The 19,604-nt window shown below is 40.9% G+C and overlaps 1 protein-coding gene across 5 annotated transcripts in view; it reads left to right on the top strand.

Annotated features, from left to right (window-relative positions):
• ctnna2 (catenin (cadherin-associated protein), alpha 2) overlaps positions 1-19,604 on the top strand; it is a 1,150,825-nt gene that overhangs the window by 291,552 nt on the left and 839,669 nt on the right. The gene's annotated exons all lie outside the window — the stretch shown is intronic.

The raw sequence follows: 19,604 nt of genomic DNA, 5'->3' as shown, positions 1-19,604 counted from the left end.
TAGATAGCATCCTAACACATGGCACTCCTGTGTGGTATTTCAGCTGCATGGAGGCAGAGAGGAAAGCTCTTCAGCGGTAGTCCATAGAACTCAGAAGACTATCAGAACACAGCTACCAGCCTTGGAGGGCATCTACAACACACAATGCCTCAGAAAAGCCACCAGCATCCACAAAGACTCTTCACACCCCTGCAACAGTCTGTTCGAACTCCTTCCATCGGGCAGACGATACAAAGCCTTCTCCGCCCGCACCTCCAGACTCAGGAACAGCTTCATCCCCAGGGCCATAGCTGCTATGAACCGGTCCTGCTGAGCCGGACGGTCACATCGCACAGTGAACAGGCACAGACCTACTTGCACTTTATACTGTTTTAAAACTGTTCTAATTTGTTTCATTGGGTTGTTTAAATTAATACCGATTAACTAATTTATTTATTGCATCGTATGGGAGGCGCATTCCCAATCTCGTTGTACCCCTGTACAATGACAATAAAGATATATTGTATTGTATTGTATTGTAGACGTTGGTGAGAGTTGTTAGAGACATGCCAAACCTCATAAGCCTTCTAAGAAAGTAGAGGCGTTGGTGTGGTTTCTTGGCCATTGCTTCGATATGTCTGGTCCAGGACAGGTTGCTGCTGATATTTACTCCTAGGATCTTGAAGCTTTCAACTATCTCTACTTCGTTGCCGTCAATCTATACCAGGGTATGTGTCTTACTGAATTGAGGGAAAGGTTGTTGTCTTGCGAGGTCCTCAATTCCCTTCTTGTACTCCGTCTCGCCATTATTTGATATCCTGTTCACAACGGTGTTGTCGTCTGCAAATTTGTAAATTGGATTTGTATTTGGCTGCACAGTTGTGAGTATAAATGGAGTAAAGGGAGTTGAGGACAAATCCTTGCAGGGCACCAGTGTTGAGGATTATCGTAGTGGATGATTTGTCACCTACCCTCACTGATTGTGGTCAGTTGGTCAGGAAATCGAGGATACAGTTGCAGAGGTGAGTGCTGACTCCAAGTTCCACGAGTTTGGAGATGAGCTTGGATGGAATAAGGGGTGTGAATATGGTGTTGCAAGTGATGTTTCTTCCTCCATTGCAATCTTTCCAGTCCTTTGTGTGATGTTTCTGTGGTGGTCACACATTGTGGTGGGGCAATGGAGTTGGGAATGGGGGTGAGTTGTCAGTTGGTGGTTGCAATATCTCCTCTACATGCCTTTTTCCAAACATTTTGATTTCCAGTTATCTGTGGTCAAAATACACACGCTCTTTAAATGCCACTAAAATGCCCAGTTGTTCCTTTTTCATTAAGTAGTATTTGACAACATTTCCACACTATTCAAATGAAAGAAAGGAACCAGCCCTTTTAAATGTCCTGCTGATTGGATGCATACTCCAGGTCCTTCCCTGGTTCTCTTCCCAAAAATCAAATGAAGCATTTTACATGAAGCCGCCGATATCTTATAACAAAGTGAGTTGGGAAATGGGATGTAAATTTCCTTTTATTATTGTCATTCATTTATTGTAAACAGAACATAAGCATTGAAGATAGACACAAAACGCTGGAGTAACTCAGCGGCTCAGAGAGCATCTCTGGAGAAAAGGAATAGGTGACGTTTCGGGCTGAGACCCAGTAGAAGACTGAAGGTCTCGACCCGAAATGTCACCTATTCCTTTTCTCCAGAGATGCTGCCTGACCCGTTGAGTTACTCCACGTTTGTGTCTGTCTTCAGTTTAAGCCAACATCTGCAGTTCCTTCCTATACAGAACATAAGTACAATTTGAAATTGTTATGAAAAGGAAGCGTGAGACATTGTGACTGTAGTTTACTGTATACACCAAGAATGTTTTATATATATCATGGAGTCTTATAGTCTGACAGCAATAATTTCCACCTCCAAATGCCTAATTTTGCAAGAACAATCAAAAATGTACCTAGAAAATCTGTTCCATATCCATCAGCATGTCTTCCCTTTAAATATTTATTCAATGTTTAACTTGAAAGAAGTAATAGTTTCTGCCTGGTGAATGATTCCAAGCATTTACAATTTTGTGTATTGAGATATTGACATAACACATTCTCTTTCCAGTAATACCTAAAAATACGCCTTGTCACAATTTTTTTTAATGACTTTTCACTGTTGACTCCCCAATAAATACAAATGGTGCTTCCCATGTTACTATATTCATAACATTAAAATTTGATATAGAGATATAGGATTTGGCAATTCAAATCTTCAGCAATCTCATTTTGATTCATTTTTATATACTCTTTACTGACAAAAATCTATCAATCCCACATTTTATATTTTCTTTTCAATTGACACAGCTTTCTTCAGGCGAAAACTCAATCTTCTGTTGCTCATTTTACAGACATTTTTGATTGGTCTATCACTAATTAAAATGTGGCCTCTTGTTTTAGATTCCTTTGCCAAAATAATTAATTTCTCCCAATCTGCTCTGCAAACCCATGTTAAATATCTCAATTAGATCATCCTTTATACTGCAATAAAGAGAATCTAAGTCCTATCTTCAAAAGCTATTTTCGTTATTGAACCCTTTTAGCCTCAGTATCATTCTGGTTAATCTATTGCATCCTCTCCAAAAGCAGTCTATCTTTTCTGAGCTGTGACAAGAGCAGAACAGAGTACAACATCTGCAGTCTAATCGGAGCTTTAAACAACTATAGTGTTCTTTATGCTCTTTGTATCCCAGCTTCTTTAAGTCTGGCAATGACCCTGAACCATATTGCTGTAATAGAAATAGAGCAATACTACTTTGTACGAGCACATCCTTCTTCAATTAAGTGAATACTCTGCCCTTTTTTAATGGCTTTTCCTACCTGTTTTCACACTGTTTTTGTAGTATTTTTAAAGGTGCAGTTGAGATTGTTCTGCAGTTAGGATTTTTTTTAAAACACCTCTCCAAAAGTGTCATTGATTTAAAAAAAAAAGTTCTTATCTCTCCCCAAAACTTGTTGCGGGACATAAACTGAAAGGTTATATTATACACTTATCGAAAATGTGACATATTCTTGTCACTAGTTGTTCAATCCATTGTTCCAGTAGGATTGTCTATAGTTTGAATTTATGGAGATATTCCATTAAGAAAAACAGGTAACATTAAACAGCATCAGACTGATTGATATTGGGGTTCTTATAAGGTTTAAATTTTCAGTAAAAGACTACTAATATTTGCTTTCATGATGCAGATTTGGCCTTTTTACTGTTTCTCAATCGTGTTTTGAACATTGCAGTTGTGAGGTGAGATTAAATCTTATGCTATTGAGACCTTGGCTAAATGTCTGATATCATGTGCTCACAAAAAAAATAGCAACTAAGCGAGTAATGAAAAATATATCTGTGCACATAACATTAAGCGCATGAACAGCGTAGTTGATCTTCAAATGCTGTTTTGGAATCACCTACTTGAAATTATTATAACATGTTATTATGAGCTTGTAGTAAATTTTGATTAACATTGGCCAAAGCATATTACCACACCACCTGGGCACAGAAAACACTTCAAGAATATTGTATTTGTTGCCACTTGGAAACATCCCCATCACATAATATAGTCACACATTGATTTATTGCAGAATAAAATATGATTAATCAGGAATTCATACAGCCTCCGGAGAATTCTGATATATTACTTTCTTTGTAATGAAATTTATTTTTTTATGTTTGAACAAATGAATAATGAGAAAGAAACATTGATCAATGTCCTCATAGAAACTCTGTGTTGAAAGAGCTTGTTTATTTGGATAGCAGATGGCAATTCAGTAAGCTCACACTTTTAAATGGATGGCCTTCATTCTTTTAAGCAAAGCAAGTTTCAATATAGATAACTCCAAGGTTGAAGTCCTGATTGGCAGTTTTCTAATATTTTATGTTTTAACCTGAAAAGAAACAGATTACGGTCTTTGTCAACAATGAACATTATGGGTTCATGTGCATTAAACATTCTCACATATGGGGTAATGAACATAATTTCCTTTATTTTCTTCTCTAACTTGTTGGCCAAACTGTATTGATCTCTTACTGAGATATTCACCACAACCATCTGTCACCTTTATCCAGCTGAAAGGTGATTTCTTGCTTTTGAAAAGGTAAACATTTTCAGTGGCCAACTTGAGCGGATGGTGGTTTGAGATGAGTCACCTCAGCTCCTGATTGCAAGTTGGGATCCTGACTGTTTTGTCTTTTATTAACCTTGGTTTGCTGAGACATTAGCACGTTCTAAAGTCTGACTAAATAGAAAGATATCACATTGCATAAAAATAATCAACTCTGATGGATAAATAAATAGAATTATAGTTCTGCTGTGAAAACTAGTGTTTTGACCATGAGTAATAACGTATCAAGCTTCATGCTTTTAACATAATTTGTAAATTTTTTAGGTGTTCTGCAAAGGACAATCACCACTTGGCACTCTCCCCGCACTTGGTTATAGGACAATTTTGGCAGATACCAGGAAACAGATTGTCTTCTTACATTTACATCTGTGACTATTGTGTGTAAAGGGAATAAAAAAGGCTTGAAATAGGAAAAAAAATACACAAAAGTAATGCATACATTTTTTAAAAATCAAGCTCATTCAAATCTTTTCATTTATTTCCCTTGATTTTGTGACACTTATGACAGATATTATTGAAGGAATAGGGTTGAAATAATAGTTCAGTCTCTGTTTATGAGAGTTTTATCTAGACCAGTGGGTTTACAAAGTGTTCTTTCATTTCTGGAACTTAAAAATACTGATCAGACGCTTGTGGTGAACGGCTCCTTTATCTACTTGTTTAAAGAGTCCTTACCTGAAATTACCAAGCATCTTAATCCAATTCTAAGTTTTAGCCTTATGCAGAAGTAGCCTTCCCATAATTAGCAATGCAGGCAAATAAAGGTATAATTTTGGCTCGGAAATCAAACTGTAGGAGAATTGCCACAGGGTTTGAGATAGTGCACCAGGGGATTTGCATTTTTATTTATACTCTGTATAGAACATTAGCCAGGATTTATTTATTATCTAGTACCAGTTACTCTGAGGAGGTGGTAGTGTGTTTACTCCATGAATGCCTGCAGTCTCTGTCTAATGATGTACCCACAATATAATTACTTGGACGATTATGCTTCAGTTATATTGAGAATTGGTGAAACCTCTTCGGGAGTTATGTGTTCAGTATTGGTTTTCTAAGATAGAACGCTAATGTGTTTGAAACAATTCCGGCAAAGCTGACTCAGCTGACACCTGGAATAGAAAGGTTGGACAGTCTAGGCTTGTAACTGCTGATGTTCAGAAGGAGGCGTGACTTGATCGAGGTGGCCTTAATAGGGTTCAATAGTTTCTTTATTATCACGTGTACCAAGATACAAATTTTTTTTTGAATGCAGCTCAGCAAGACTATATAAGCACAATCCCTTGGTTAGTACAAAACGTATAGAACAGTCACTGAATTGATATGTAAAAGGTGCCATTACACAGTTCAAGCTGCTGCTGGCCACAAAGGCACGTTGCAGCCATCGTCTCCATTCCAGTCGTCCCACGAACGGCCATCCCTCTCTTTGCCCACTTCAGCCCTTGTTTCCTGACCTTGAGGGTGCAGAAGGTAACCCCCCTCCCCCCCAGGTTCTTCTTACCAGGCCGCTGTCCCCCACCATCCTCTCCATGGCTTACCACTCCGGCTAGGTTCCTGATTCCATGGCGGGTGAGCCAGGGCTGCCATTAGGATATGGCCATGGCTCGCTCACCAAGCTGGTTCGCTGGGATTCCTCCTTTTGCCAAGCACAGTTTGCCGGAACCCTTTCGCCGCGCACGGCTTGCCGGGATTCCTCCAGGTGGATATGGAAAAGATGTTCACAGATATTATTGTTCCAAAAAATTAGGAGTCAACTGCCGAAGATAGAAATGGGGTGGATTATTCTCTCAGAGCATAGTGGGATTCTGTTCCTCAAAGGGGAGAGAAAAATGGTCTTTGAATATTTTTAAGGAAGAGGTGGAAAGATAGCCGATGACCTGATGAACGTTAATGACAGTAGACTGGAATGTGAAATTGAAGTTCCATAATCAGCCATGATCTCAATAAATAGCAGAGCAGGCGTGATTTTTAGCTGCCTTATCCTTACGTATATAATTGTACCTATGCATGTTATCATCTCAAAATTAAGTTTTCAGATCATTTGAAGGGAATTCCCATGATGTTTGTGAGCTTCTTGTGCTTACTGTCGACTAGGAAACTGTCAAACTGAGATTGGTGAGTTGATATGATGCACAGTAGATATTGCATGTTGTAACTATACTGACAATAATGGAAATAATGGATGATTAGTTAATTGACTGTTTTATCATGGAAGATGTTGAGCATTACAGCTGCATCTGCCTGGGGGGGGGGGGGGGGGGGATGAGGCCATCAAACTCCTGCTGAGTATTGGGGAAGGTGCAGAGGAACACATTGTCAATTGACGAGTCACTCATTTATATTTTCTAGACTGTGCCCCTCTCTTTTAGTTGGGCATCAATGATACGTTTATTTTCTTCACAGCTGGTCATTTACACCACCCTCTTTTCCGGAATACCCTCATCTTCACTGATGTGTTAAAAGCAAGAATGAGAATATCTGTAAGGCTGGCTCTTCTGTTTCTCCTCTTCATTGCTGACCAAGCCAAACCTATATTCCTGGTCACCCAATGCATCCTCGTGCTGTCTCCAAGCTCATATCATCAATAGAAAAAAGCATTACCGTATTCCCATAAAACAGCTGACCAAATATCATCTCTACCTTCCATCCCAGCTGACATTGCAATCGATTCCTTGCCTCCTTTTTCACAACCACCACCTCTGCATCCCTGAGAAAAATAGGTGGTGGGAACTCGCTCATTGAATATATTCAAGACAGAGAAGGATACCTTTTTGGGTCATCCATACTCACCAGCAGTTCTGGCCTGTGACTTTAGACTTATATTCAATCTGTTTTCTCTGTTCCACTATTGCCGGCATGGTTATCAGTTGCTGCTCTTGTGCCTTTTGGAACTCTTTACATAAAACCAGGCATTCATGGCACACTTTCAAATATCAGAAAACCATAATTTTGCCATTGATCATATTTTCAAGCTCCTCTTGCTTGGTTTCATGCTCCATGAAACACTTTGATGTGATTCTTGATGTTGCAGTTACTATAAAAGGGCACAAGTGTTGAAGTTGCCGTAGCTGCAGCAGTAGAAAGGTTTGTAAGTATCAGTTGTGACTCGGTGGGTAATATTCTCACCTCTGAGTTGAAAAGTTCTGAGTTCCTGTCTCTACTTGCAATTAAGGAACTGCAATAAAAAAACTTTCTTGAACTTAGAAGAATGAGAGATATTGTTATTGAAACATACACAATTCCTATGAACTTAGATGGCGCTGGAAACATGGTGACTCCTGTGTACTGCCTCAGTGTAATCTACATTTCTCACGCTCTTGTACTCATGTATGATTGTACATACATATAGTGAGATTTTTACTGAATTGTATGAAAGAAAGGAATTTCACAGTACCTGGGTACATGCGACAAAAAAGTACCATTAAGCGCAACAGCATAGATTACGGATGTTCTTTGCCCTGACTGAAAAGTCGAGAACAAAGGTCAGAGTCTCAAAATAAGAGCGCTGGATATTTAGAATATGAAAGAAAATGTATTTGCTGTGAGTGTGGGGAATCTGTAGATTCTCTGCCCAAGGAAGCGAATACATACATTATCTTCAATATATGTGCTCATTGGATATATTCAAGGCAGAGATTAATATATTTTGGGATATTAGTGAAATGTAAGAATATGGAATTGGTGCAGTTTAATTGAATGGTAAAGAGGTAAAAAGACAGAATGACCTACTCCGGCTATCATCTCTTTTTTTTTTTCTTGAAGCAAGCATTAAAGTCAAGGCTAACACTCCACTGCAATACTGAGGGGGAGATGCATTGTTAAAAATTAGTTTTCTGTGGATGAATCATTAAATTGAGGTGGACATTAAGCTTGTGCACTCTTCATCATTATCACCGAGTCAAAGAGCTAAACAGCATGGAAACATGTCCTTCAGCACAACTAGTCCTAGCCAGTCAAGGTGCCTAACAAAACTAGTCCCACTTGCCTGATCCTGGCTCATATCCCTCTAAACCTTTCTTATGCATATACCTGTCGAGGTGCCTTTCAACTGTACTGCTCTATCATTTTCTCCTGCGGTTCATTCCATGTATACACCACATTTTGTATGAAAACATTGTCCCTCAGGTTCTTTGTTCTTGGTTCTTGTCCTCCAAAATATTCCAAATGGAATTTAAACTGGAGGTGGCAGAGTATGGACTTAAGCAAAAAGAGTTTATTGGAGAAGTTCAGTTTAGTTTAGAGACACAGCGTGAAACAGGCCCTTCGGCCCACCGAGTCCCTGCTGACCAGTGATCCCCGCACACTAACACTATCCTACACACACCAGGGACAATTTACAATTATACCAAAGCCAATTAATCTACAAACCTGCGCGTCCCTGGAGTGTGGGAGTAAACCGGAGTACCCGGAGAAAACCCACGCAGGTCACGGGGAGAAAGTACAAACTCCGTACAGACAGCACCCGTAGTCAGTTCCTTTTAAGTATTTCCTCTCTTTGCCTCAATCTATGTCCTCTTGTTTTTAATTCCCATATCCTGGGGAAAGGATTGTGGCTGTTAACATTATTTATGTCCCTCATGATTTTATATACCTCTCTCAGGTCACCGCTCAGTCTCGTAGCTATCGAGGCCTATCCAGCCTCTCCTTATGACTCAAACCCTCCACACCAGCAACATCTTTGTAAATCGTTTTTCACCCCTTTCCTGTTTAATGACATCCTTCCTACAGTAAGGAAATGAGAATGGCATATGTTACTCCAAGTGTGGCTTTGCCTATGTCTTGAATATCTATAATGTGATATTCCAACTCCAGTAATCGATACCCTGACCAATGATGGCAAGTGTTCCAAATGCGTTCTTCACCACCCTGTCTACCTGTGTCATCATCTTTTAATGGAACTAAATATCTACACCCCTAGGTGTCTTTATTCTATAACAGTCCCTTGGGCCCTATCACTTGGGTCCTGCCTGCTTTATCCTACAAAATGTAGCACCTCACATTTATCTGAAATAAACTCCATCTGACGTTCCACGGCCCATAAGCCCAGTTGATCAATATACTGCTGACATTTTAGTTTCGTTTAGTTTAGAGATACAGCGTGGAGACAGGCCCTTCGGCCCACCGGGTCCGCGCCGACCAGTCATCCCCGCACCGTAACACTATCTTACACCCACTAGGACGATTTAAAAAAAAATTTACCAAGCCAATTAACCTACAAACCTGTACATATGTGGAGTGTGGGAGGAAACCGAAGATCTCAGAGAAAACCCACGCAGATTACGGGGAGAACGTACAAACTCCGTACAGACAGCACCCGTAGTCAGGATCGAACCCGGGTCTCCGACGCTGCATTTGCTGTAAGGCAGCAACTCTACCGCTGCGCCACCTCTTCAATAATCTTAGATAACCTTTCTCATTGTCCACAATACCACCAATATTCATGTTATCCGCAACATATAACCACACCACCTATATTCACATCCAAATCATTAATATAAATAATGAGCAACAGTGTACCCAGCACTGATCTCTGTGGTACATTAATTGTTGCAGGTCTCTGTGGTATATTAATTGTTGCAATGTTGAAACTTTCTACCACCATCCTCTATTTTCTACCTTCAAATTAATTATGTATGTAATTTACTAGCACACCCTGAATCCCTTGTGATCTAACCTTCCAGACCAGCCTACCATGTGACTCCTTGGCAAGTGCTTCGCTAAGTCCACATAGATAAGATCTAATGTACTTCCCTCATCAATCTTCTTGGTCACCTCTTCAAAACACTTCATCAAATTTGTAAGATGATTTCTCATGCGCAAAGCCACGATGACCATCCCTCCTTGCTTATCCTAATGCAGGTAGATCCTAAGTCTCAGTGTCCCCTCTAATAATATACCTACCATTTATTTAAGGATCAGCAGTCTGCAAATCCCAGACTTTCCCTTGCAGCCTTTATAAAATGGAGGTATAATATTAGTCAGTCTCCAGTTTTTCAGCACCTCACCCATGGCAATTGATAATACAAATATCTTTCCCAGTGGCCCCCCAATTTCTTCCTTAGCTTCCTACTATTTCCTGGGATACACTTGATCAATTCCCAGGAATCTATCTCCAGCATAGTCCCAGAATTTCATGCATTTTCAGTCACCTACCCTGCCTTATTTCCCAAGAAGAGGTCGAGATCTGCCCTCTCTGTCATTGGACCACCTGCATATTGATTAAGAAATAAAGGACCATTTGATATCTTAAAAAGAATGTAAAAGTCACAAAAAAGGCAAGTCTTAACTTTCTATCTGAAATTAGTTTTGCTGGTATTAATCTAGAAGTCCATGTTAAATGACATTAAAACAGTAACACTGGTTGCTTGCTGGAAAAAGCTATGCTAAAGTATATGAGTGAAATGCCTAAATATTGCAAACGTAAGCATGGAAATTATCTGCTTAGTAAAGATAACATTGTTCATCAATCTTCTGTTAAAAGTATTCCACTTCTGCAGCCAGTAATAAATTGAGGAAAGACCATGCATGATATATTAGCGAGGAGGACAATCTCCCTAGAAATCCTACTCCCCCCAAAATTGTGGCATGGTGTGGCTCTGAATGAGGCATGAAAACCCTGGATATAGTGGATGTGGAGAGTCTAGGACCTGAAGCCATAGCTTCGGAATAAAAGGATGTACCTTTAGGAATGATATGAGGAAGAATTTATTTGGTCAAAGGGTAGTAAATCTGTAGAATGCATTGCCACAGAAGGATGTGGAGGCCAATTCAATGGATATTTTTAAGGCAGAGATTGATAGATTCTTGATTAGTACGGGTGTCAGGGGTTATGGGGAGAAGGTAGGAGAATGCGGTTGAAAGGGAAAAATGGATAGATCAGCCAACATTGAATGGCAGGGTAGACGATGAGCCGAATGGCCTAATCCTGCTCCTATAACTTATAAAAACTTGTGAAAACATCATATTTGAAGCTCTTACCTAAGCTAGGTTTCAGATGCTTTACAACAGCTCTGAAAGAAATATGTACTTTGCTCAGTAAATTATCTCTTGAGGAAATTGGTAATAATAGTTGTTATCATTGTCTGCTGCTGTTGCTAGTAGCTGAGACACTCTCCTACAATGTGTATTATTCCTCTTTATACTTTCCCTTTTGTTTTGATCCAGATAATTAAATCTTTGTATTAAAAATTTAGCTGAACAAAGATTGTGAAAATTAGCATGTGATACTCTGACACTGCCACTATGTTGTCCATACTTACTGATCCACAGAAAAGAATTCTTGTTAACAAATGGAATTTTTAATTCTGTGGATTGATTCCAAACTAAAGATAGAAAGAATTTCAGATAGAAGCTGGAGTCAATCAAAGGTTAGCATTAGTTTTAAGGTTATTAATACATAGATTCCATGTCCCTTTGTTCGAATGAATGAGATACTGCAAAATGAGCAATGGCATTTCAAGAGCCTTTTAGTTTTCTTGCCTGGAGGCAGTACAATAGATGATGCTGTGTCTTTTAAGATCTGAATTTACAGCTCTTTTATATACTCTGTTGTCTGTGCTCATCAATTTCTTGTCTGCTCTTTTAACCATTCTTCCAACAAGCTATGAACCAACCTTACACTGGTGCTCTAAAACATACTCTGATGCTTTCTGTATCTTAGTCAGAAATACTGTCAGACAGATTTTCTGCTCAGTACCTACAGATTGTAAAATTATGTGTTCCATTTTTACAGAACCTCTTGAATATGAGGCTCCATTTTTACAGAACCTCTTGCCAAAACGTGTTTGAAGAATGCCACTGTGTTCAGTGCTCTTCCATCTTGTTCATTATGAAAAGGGAGTAAAATTGAATGCTGAAAACTTAATTGTACATGACCATGCAAACAGATAACCTTAATGGCAACTCCTGCTTCATTATCATTTTATAAAACTGCAATTTCTGTTGCACATAACCACGGTCTTTTCAGTTACTCTTGAAGAGAGTATTCATTATATTTTGTTCGTGGCATTCATTACTCTTGTTCGTGGCATTCATTATATTTTTAGGCAGACTCAAATATCATTAATGAACATTGCTTGTTTTCTGCCATCCACGGCATGTCTTACATTGTGGCACCTTACAACAGATGGTAACTCTGGAAGAGATCTTAGTTTGACGTTAAGCATTGAACTGGAACTGGAATGGAGCAAGCAGCCTGGATTGAACTCGTGTTGGCCTGTGCCTTAAGTAGACATGCCAGGCTAAGGGTCATGACTTGAAATGTCACCTATCCTTTTCCTCGAGAGATGCTGCCCGACTCGTAGTTACTCCAGTACTTTGTGTCTATCTTTGCTAGGCTCATCTGTTTGTTGAATTGAAATTGTGTGGCTGTGAGACTCCTAACATACACGAGGCTTCTGGGCTGTGAAACACAGTGATTTGTGTGATCACCCCATGGCTGTACCTCTAATGCATCCTTAATGTCCTTATGGCACCATGTGCCACCATGCCTCTGAAGATCAAATAAATTCACAGGAGTAGATCGAGGACTAGATCAGGCAGACACACAGAGTCTCTCACCCAGAGTAGGGAAATCGAGAAACAGAGAGCAAGGTGAAGTGGAACGATTTTATAGCAATCTAAGGGGTAACTTTTTCGCACAAGGGGTGGTGGGTGTATGGAACAAGCTGCTGGAGGAGGCAGTTGAGGCAGGGGCTATTGCAACATTTCTGAAGCAATTTAGACACGTACATAGATGACTGCTCTCGCACAAACCACTGGCTAACAGTAAATATCTGAATCAAGGTCAAAGTAAAAGTCCAGATGAAGGATCTTGACCTGAGATGCTGTCTGTCAATTTCCCTCCAGTGATGCTGTTTGACACGCAGAGTTCTAACAGCTGCTCTCCATTTTGGCTTCAGATTCCAGCATCTGCAGTGCCTCAAAGTAAAACTGTTTACTCAGATGAAATTCCATATGGATTTCACTCCTTGCGTACAAAATGCATTAACGTGTAATATGTAGGCAAATACTGTTTGTTTTTGACAATTGAAAGCAAGCAACATCTTTCAAAGACTTTGGTGAGATAGCACCTGGAGTATTGTTTGTCTCCTTTGTCTAGGAATTTCCAAGAGGCATTCACACGATATTAGATCAACTTGGCCTAAGTTCAGTAGAATTTTGAAGAGAGAAGATCTTATTGACACGTTCTAAAATCCGACACAGGTTGGCTGGCTGAATGCAAGGACCATGTTTCTCCTAGTTATGGGGTTGTCCAGAAAAATGACAGCATCATTATATGGGGCAAGACATTTAAAACTGAAATGAGGAGACTTTTCTTAACCCCTGATGACAGTGAACCTTTGGAACTGTCTCTACTGCAGAAGGCGGTGGAGATCAAGCCACTGAATATATTTAAGAAAGAGATAGCTAGATTTCAAGCTGTGAAATAATTTAGAGAATACAATGAGAGAGCACAAATACATTGACACAAGAGACTGCAGATGCTGGAATTCTGAGCATAAAACAAACTGCTGGAAGAATTTAATGGGTCAGGCAGCACATGTGGAGGGAAATGGACAGACAATCTTTCAGGTTGGAACCCTTCTTCAAGAATACGTTGACACAAGGGACTGCACGTGCTCAAATCTTGAACAAAACACAATCTGCTGGAGGAACTCAATGGGTCAGGATGAAAATTAACAAGTGAAGTTTTAAGTCGGGACACTTCTCCAAGAATATGGTGTTGTGATTGTGGATAAAAGTATGATTTTTTTGGTGTGGAAGGCTTGAAAGGCTAAATGACTTACTTCTATTTTTCTATTTATTTCTAAAGTGAGAAGGAACTTCTCTATTCGCAGAGAATTATACATCTTGTCATTCTCTAACCTTAGAGCTGTGAATGTTGAATTATGAGGTATATTTTAGGTGGAGAGCATTTTAGACTGTATGGGAATCAGGCAGGTAAAAAGAGTTGAATCTGAAATTCAGATTGGCCTTAATCCGATGGAGTAGTGGAGGAGACTGGGGATGCTGTCGGGTGCACTCCTGTTCCTTAAGCAGTGAATTAAAGAACATGTATCAATTGATGAAGAAATTATGTTCTAATTGACATTAATCAGGCTATAGGTAAATGGCACTGTGAGCTTTCTGTTCTTAATATGCCAAGTGCATGTTATAGTTTTTACTGCCAAGGCATTCAGCTATGTTAACTGACAGCTGGTTTAATATTCTGCATGGTATCTCCTTGGACACTGCTGTTTGAGACAGCATGAATGTGGTTTCTGCTGACCTGATGCTGTGACATCTGGATACGGAAGGTGAACAATGAACCAGTCTGTAATTTGGTGTTTAACAAGGTGGAGGTTGAGCTGTTAAATAATGATCAGAACAACCTGCATTTCTGGCATTTTGGGATATGTGGAATAAAGTAATGTCTATGACTTATGAACAGCTGTGCAATTTTTAACATGAAAATAGTTATCGTGGTTCCTTATTTGCTGGGTACCCTCCAGCACTCAAGAAAACTTAGAAATACTGATTGAAGACTATGAGTCAAAAAGCTTAAAATTAAAAGTGTATAAGCTTCATTTATACATTATTAGCAACAATAGGTTTTCCTGAATTGGTTGAAGATTAGACATTTCTGATTTCTCTCTGTATTTCTTTAGGATACAGTATTATGTAGGGTACAGCAATATGAAATGTGGTCATCAGCAATAGTGAAACATGTTTTTCCTCCACCCAGTTCCCTACCTGCTTCACACCCCCTTTCTCCCCATCCCCTTCTGCCTATATTCTTTCATCTGGCTTTACAATTCATGCCTCTTTGATCCTTATCTCACACTTTTTACATTTTCATCTCTGGCCTTTGTCCAACCATCTACCTATCAACTCCCCGCCCACTTACCTCTATCGTCCTATCACTTGCCTGGTTTTGTTCTGCCCCTCTGCTTTTCCAGGCTTCTATCCCCCCACCACTATCAGGTTGAAGAAGATTCCCAACCCAACACCTTGCCTTTTCCTGTCCTTCGGAGATAACCAGCTGAGTTACTCCACAATTTGTGTTTTTCTCAGCAGTCCAAAATATTACTTTAATTCCAAATGTGCAATTAGCATGCTGACACTGAAAGGCCAGAAACACTGAAGAAATAAAATTTTGTTGTGAACTTTAGCTGTACTTCTATGGTGACAGACTGCCAAGCAAATACAGAAACAAGGAACTGGAGATGCTGGTTAACACAGTAGAGGACAGAGTGTTAGAGTAACTCAGTTGGACAGGCAGCATCTCTGGAGAACATAAGATAGATACAAAAAGCTGGAGTTACTCAGCGGGACAGGCAGCATCTCTGGAGAGAAGGAATGGGTTATGTTCAGACGTATTCAGAAGGGTCTGAATAATCTGACCCTTATTCAGATGGTCTCCACCCGAAACGTCACCTCTACATGTTCTCTAGAGATGCTGTCTGACCTGCTGAATTACTCCAGCACTTTGTGCCCTTTTTTTGCCAGGAAATAGCGCTGTTTCAAATCACAAAACTGAAGGGTCCTTTCTTACATAGAAACATAGAAAATAGGTGCAGGCGTAGGCCATTCGGCCCTTCGAGCCTGCACCGCCATTCAATATGATCATGGCTGATCATCCAGCTCAGTAACCTGTACCTGCCTTCTCTCCATACCCCCTGATCCCTTTAGCCACAAGAGCCACATCTAACTCCCTCTTAAATATAGCCAATGAACTGGCCTCAACTACCTTCTGTGGCAGAGAATTCCACAGACTCACCACTCTCTGTGTGAAGAAATGTTTTCTCATCTCGGTCCTAAAAGACTTCCCCCTTATCCTTAAGCTGTGACCCCTGGTTCTGGACTTCCCCAACATCGGGAACAATCTTCCCGCATCTAGCCTCTCCAACCCCTTAAGAATTTTATATGTTTCTATAAGATCCCCCCTCAGTCTTCTAAATTCCAGCGAGTATAAGCCTAGTCTATCCAGTCTTTCTTCATATGAAAGTCCTGCCATCCCAGGGATCAATCTGGTGAACCTTCTCTGTACTCCCTCTAAGGCTAAGTCTTTCCTTAGATTAGGAGACCAAAACTGTACACAATACTCCAGGTACGGTCTCACCAAGGCTCTGTACAACTGCAGCAGAACCTCCCTGCTCCTATACTCAAATCCTCTTGCTATGAATGCTAATATACCATTCGCTTTCTTGGTGATGTAATCTTAATTGGTTCACTGCATTTTTCAATATAATCATGATACCAATCTCAAATTAGTAAACACGGAATTTCCGATAAATAATTGAGATGGAAAAGTCATTTGCAAGAACATTAATAAGTATTGGTCATTGGAAATTATTGAGCGATGATTACATTCCCCCCTTGATCTACATACACCCTGTAGTTAAACTCTGCTCGGTGTGAGCCGTACGGCAAGTCACCAGATGGCAGTATTGCTCCTATATTGTTAAATAGTTCAAGTTGATCGTTGAGAAAGGTACCAACGACTGACTTCCTTCCAGTTTTAATACAGGTTGGAATGGGAACTAGGGAGAAGGGCGAACAGCAGCGGATTGCCGTGAGCAATAAAAACAGCTTTCAAGTTGAAGGGAACTGAGAGAGTAGGTCACACAGAGAGAAAAGCAGAGCCTTCCGGGCATGCATTAAGTATGCGTTCCGGCTGCAGAGTGAAAGATCAGATCAGATCAGATATCTGCCGAAGGTTTCATCCAGTTGCAATAATAATCACAGGACCGCTTGCATGTGGTACCAAATGAAGGAGACAAATATAAAAAGGACGGGAATGGAATAGATAGGCGGGCGTCTGCCGTACGGTGGACAAAGCGAGCTTGTGCCGCTCGCCCAGAATTGTTTTGAGAGTCGGGCTTCACGGCCGTTTCTGTTTGTTCTACAGTGGCGAGCTGCGAGCACCAAGGGAACGAACGGCTTACCATTCGCAATGTGGAGAATGCAGAGGCACACATTGTGGGTCGAGACAGGCGCGGGAATTCTTAGCTCGGAGCAGGCAGTCATTGGAGCGCCGCCAGAGCCTCTCTCTCTCTCTCTCTGAGCTGCCAGTGCGTTTTACGAGTGGCCTACAACCGCTCTCCCGAGAAGCATTCCTTGGGGCAATCGCTTAGCTTTAAAAAAGTACAATCAGGGAACACGCATTTATAATTCAAAATTGCAAATAGTACATAATGGGACCCCACAGAGTAGTTGTATGCGAGGGAAGAGACAGGTTGCAAACCGATATTGACTTAATATTCTCAATTGTACCACCTAGTTCCCGTCCGTCCGGCAGACGCAACCGAAAAGGATCGCACTGCAAAATGTCGGAGTAGCGTGATACGAAACACCATACACGCGAGTTTAAAAATATGCCTCGGACCAGTATTAACAGTACAAGAAGGCAGTTAAGAACACGAAGTACTCCGAAGACAAACTATGCTCCAAGTTATGTCCAAGTTAAGCTCATTATTTCACACCTTACTACCGACATTTGACAATTCCTGAACGCGTGCTGAATATCCAAATTGATGTCCGCTATTAAAATCAATCGATGCAAATCATTTTGAATCACTGCTGCAGAACAGTGTGGTCGGTAATGGCCCTTTTAAGTTGAGTATGGAACCCTGGACATTGGTCAAGTCGGCAAGCAGGCAGTCGAAAAATTGTGCTGGCCTTTTATTGTGTTGAAAGCCTCGACAGTTCAGTCATGTGATACTATTGTCGCACTCTCAAGAATCCAATCAGTCACCCTGTTGCAAAAATCTTGGATTATTGGAATCTGGGATGAATAAATCTCTCTCTCTCTCTCTCTCTCTCTCTCTCACTGCCTCTCTCTCTCTGTGTCTCCAAAGACGCTGCTTGACCTGCTGAGTTACTCCAAATCTTTGTGTCATTCTTTCAGCAAAATTGAATGGGATCAGGAATAGTTTCAGAGTTTATTCCACATCTTTAACCAAGAAGGCGGAAACCACTTATGTGGAGTCACAAGAGATTTCAGATTTTCTAATCTGGAACAAAACAAAAACTACTGGAGGAATTCAGTTGTCGAGTAGTATCTGTGCAGGGAAAGGAAATGTTAACTTCTCGGGTCGAGATTTTGCATGAGGAAAACATCAACACTCGTGGCGTTTTGCCCACATGGTGACCAACTGTACAACGAATTAATGGAGTTGGCATCGACTCGTATGAAAGGGTAAACATGAGCCCACTCTTCAACAATGTCTCCCTTCACAATTAGTGTTCGGATGAAGGCCTTCCAACTCAATCTTGTAAATGCCAACACATTCCTTGCAAATTTCCAATCGTTTCTGTTTCTCAAGAACATAAAATGTTGGAAGTTGAGAAACGTTTAGCTGGTAAATTATGTTGCCAGCATAGAAAACTTGATATCGGGAAACATGGAGAGGAAAACACGAAGTGTGGGAGGAACTGGTTAGGCCGCATTTGGAGTGTAGTGCTGGTCGCCATCAGGGATAGCGGGCCAGTTCACCAATATTTGGTAAGATTGCAGAGGAGGTTGACCAGACTTATTCCCTATGATTGGGGGGTATTAGCTACTGGGAGAGGTTGGACAGACTTGCATTGGTTTCTCTGAAACGCCGGGGGTTGTGGGGAGACCTGATAGAAGTATATAGTCAGAATCTTTTTTCCCCGGGTGAATAAATCAAATACCAGAGGGCATAACTTAAAGGTGAGAGGGGCAAAGTTTAAAAGAGATGTGCGGGGCAATTGTTTTGACACGGATGGTGGTGTGTGAGTGCCTGGAACGCAGTGCGGGGGTGGTGTTTGAAGCAGACACGTTCGTGGCATTTAAGAGACTTATGTATAGGCACATGAATATGCATGCAATGGAGGGATATGGATTATGTACAGGTGGGTGGTATTGGCATCCTGTTCCGCACTGACCTCGTGGGCCGAAGGACCTGTTCTTGCGCCGTACTGTCCTGTTTAATGTTGAACTCAGTGGGCCAGGCAGCATCTGCGGAGGGAATGGACAGGCGACGTTTCGGGACGGGACCCATGTTCTGACTGAAGGAATCCGTCCCGAAACATCGACTATCCATTCCCTCCACAGATACTGCCTGGCCTGCTGAGTTCTTCCACCATTTGGTGTTTTGCTCAAGATTCTAGCATCTGCAGTTACTTGTGTTTTGGTAAAGGTAAGGAGCTCAACACCGAATGCCAACAATCAATATTTAAATATTTAATTACGGGACATGGACGTCGCTGGCGAGCACAGTATTACTCAAATCGGGCACAGAACCGTGCGGTCAAGTGTCAGTCGTGTCTAGTCCACGTCAATTTGAAATGGGAGGAAGGAACTGCAGATGCTGGTTTAAACCGAAGATAGACACAAAATGCTGGAGTAACTCAGCGGGACAGGCAGCGTCTCTGAAGAGAAGGAATGGGTGACTCTGAAGAAGGGTTTCGACCCGAAAAGTCACCCTTCTCTCCAGAGATGTTGCCTCTCTCGCTGAGTT

The sequence above is a fragment of the Rhinoraja longicauda genome, chromosome 1 (genome assembly GCF_053455715.1).
Source record: "Rhinoraja longicauda isolate Sanriku21f chromosome 1, sRhiLon1.1, whole genome shotgun sequence".
NCBI lineage: Eukaryota > Metazoa > Chordata > Chondrichthyes > Rajiformes > Arhynchobatidae > Rhinoraja > Rhinoraja longicauda.
This window is presented reverse-complemented; position numbering and strand designations above follow the sequence as displayed.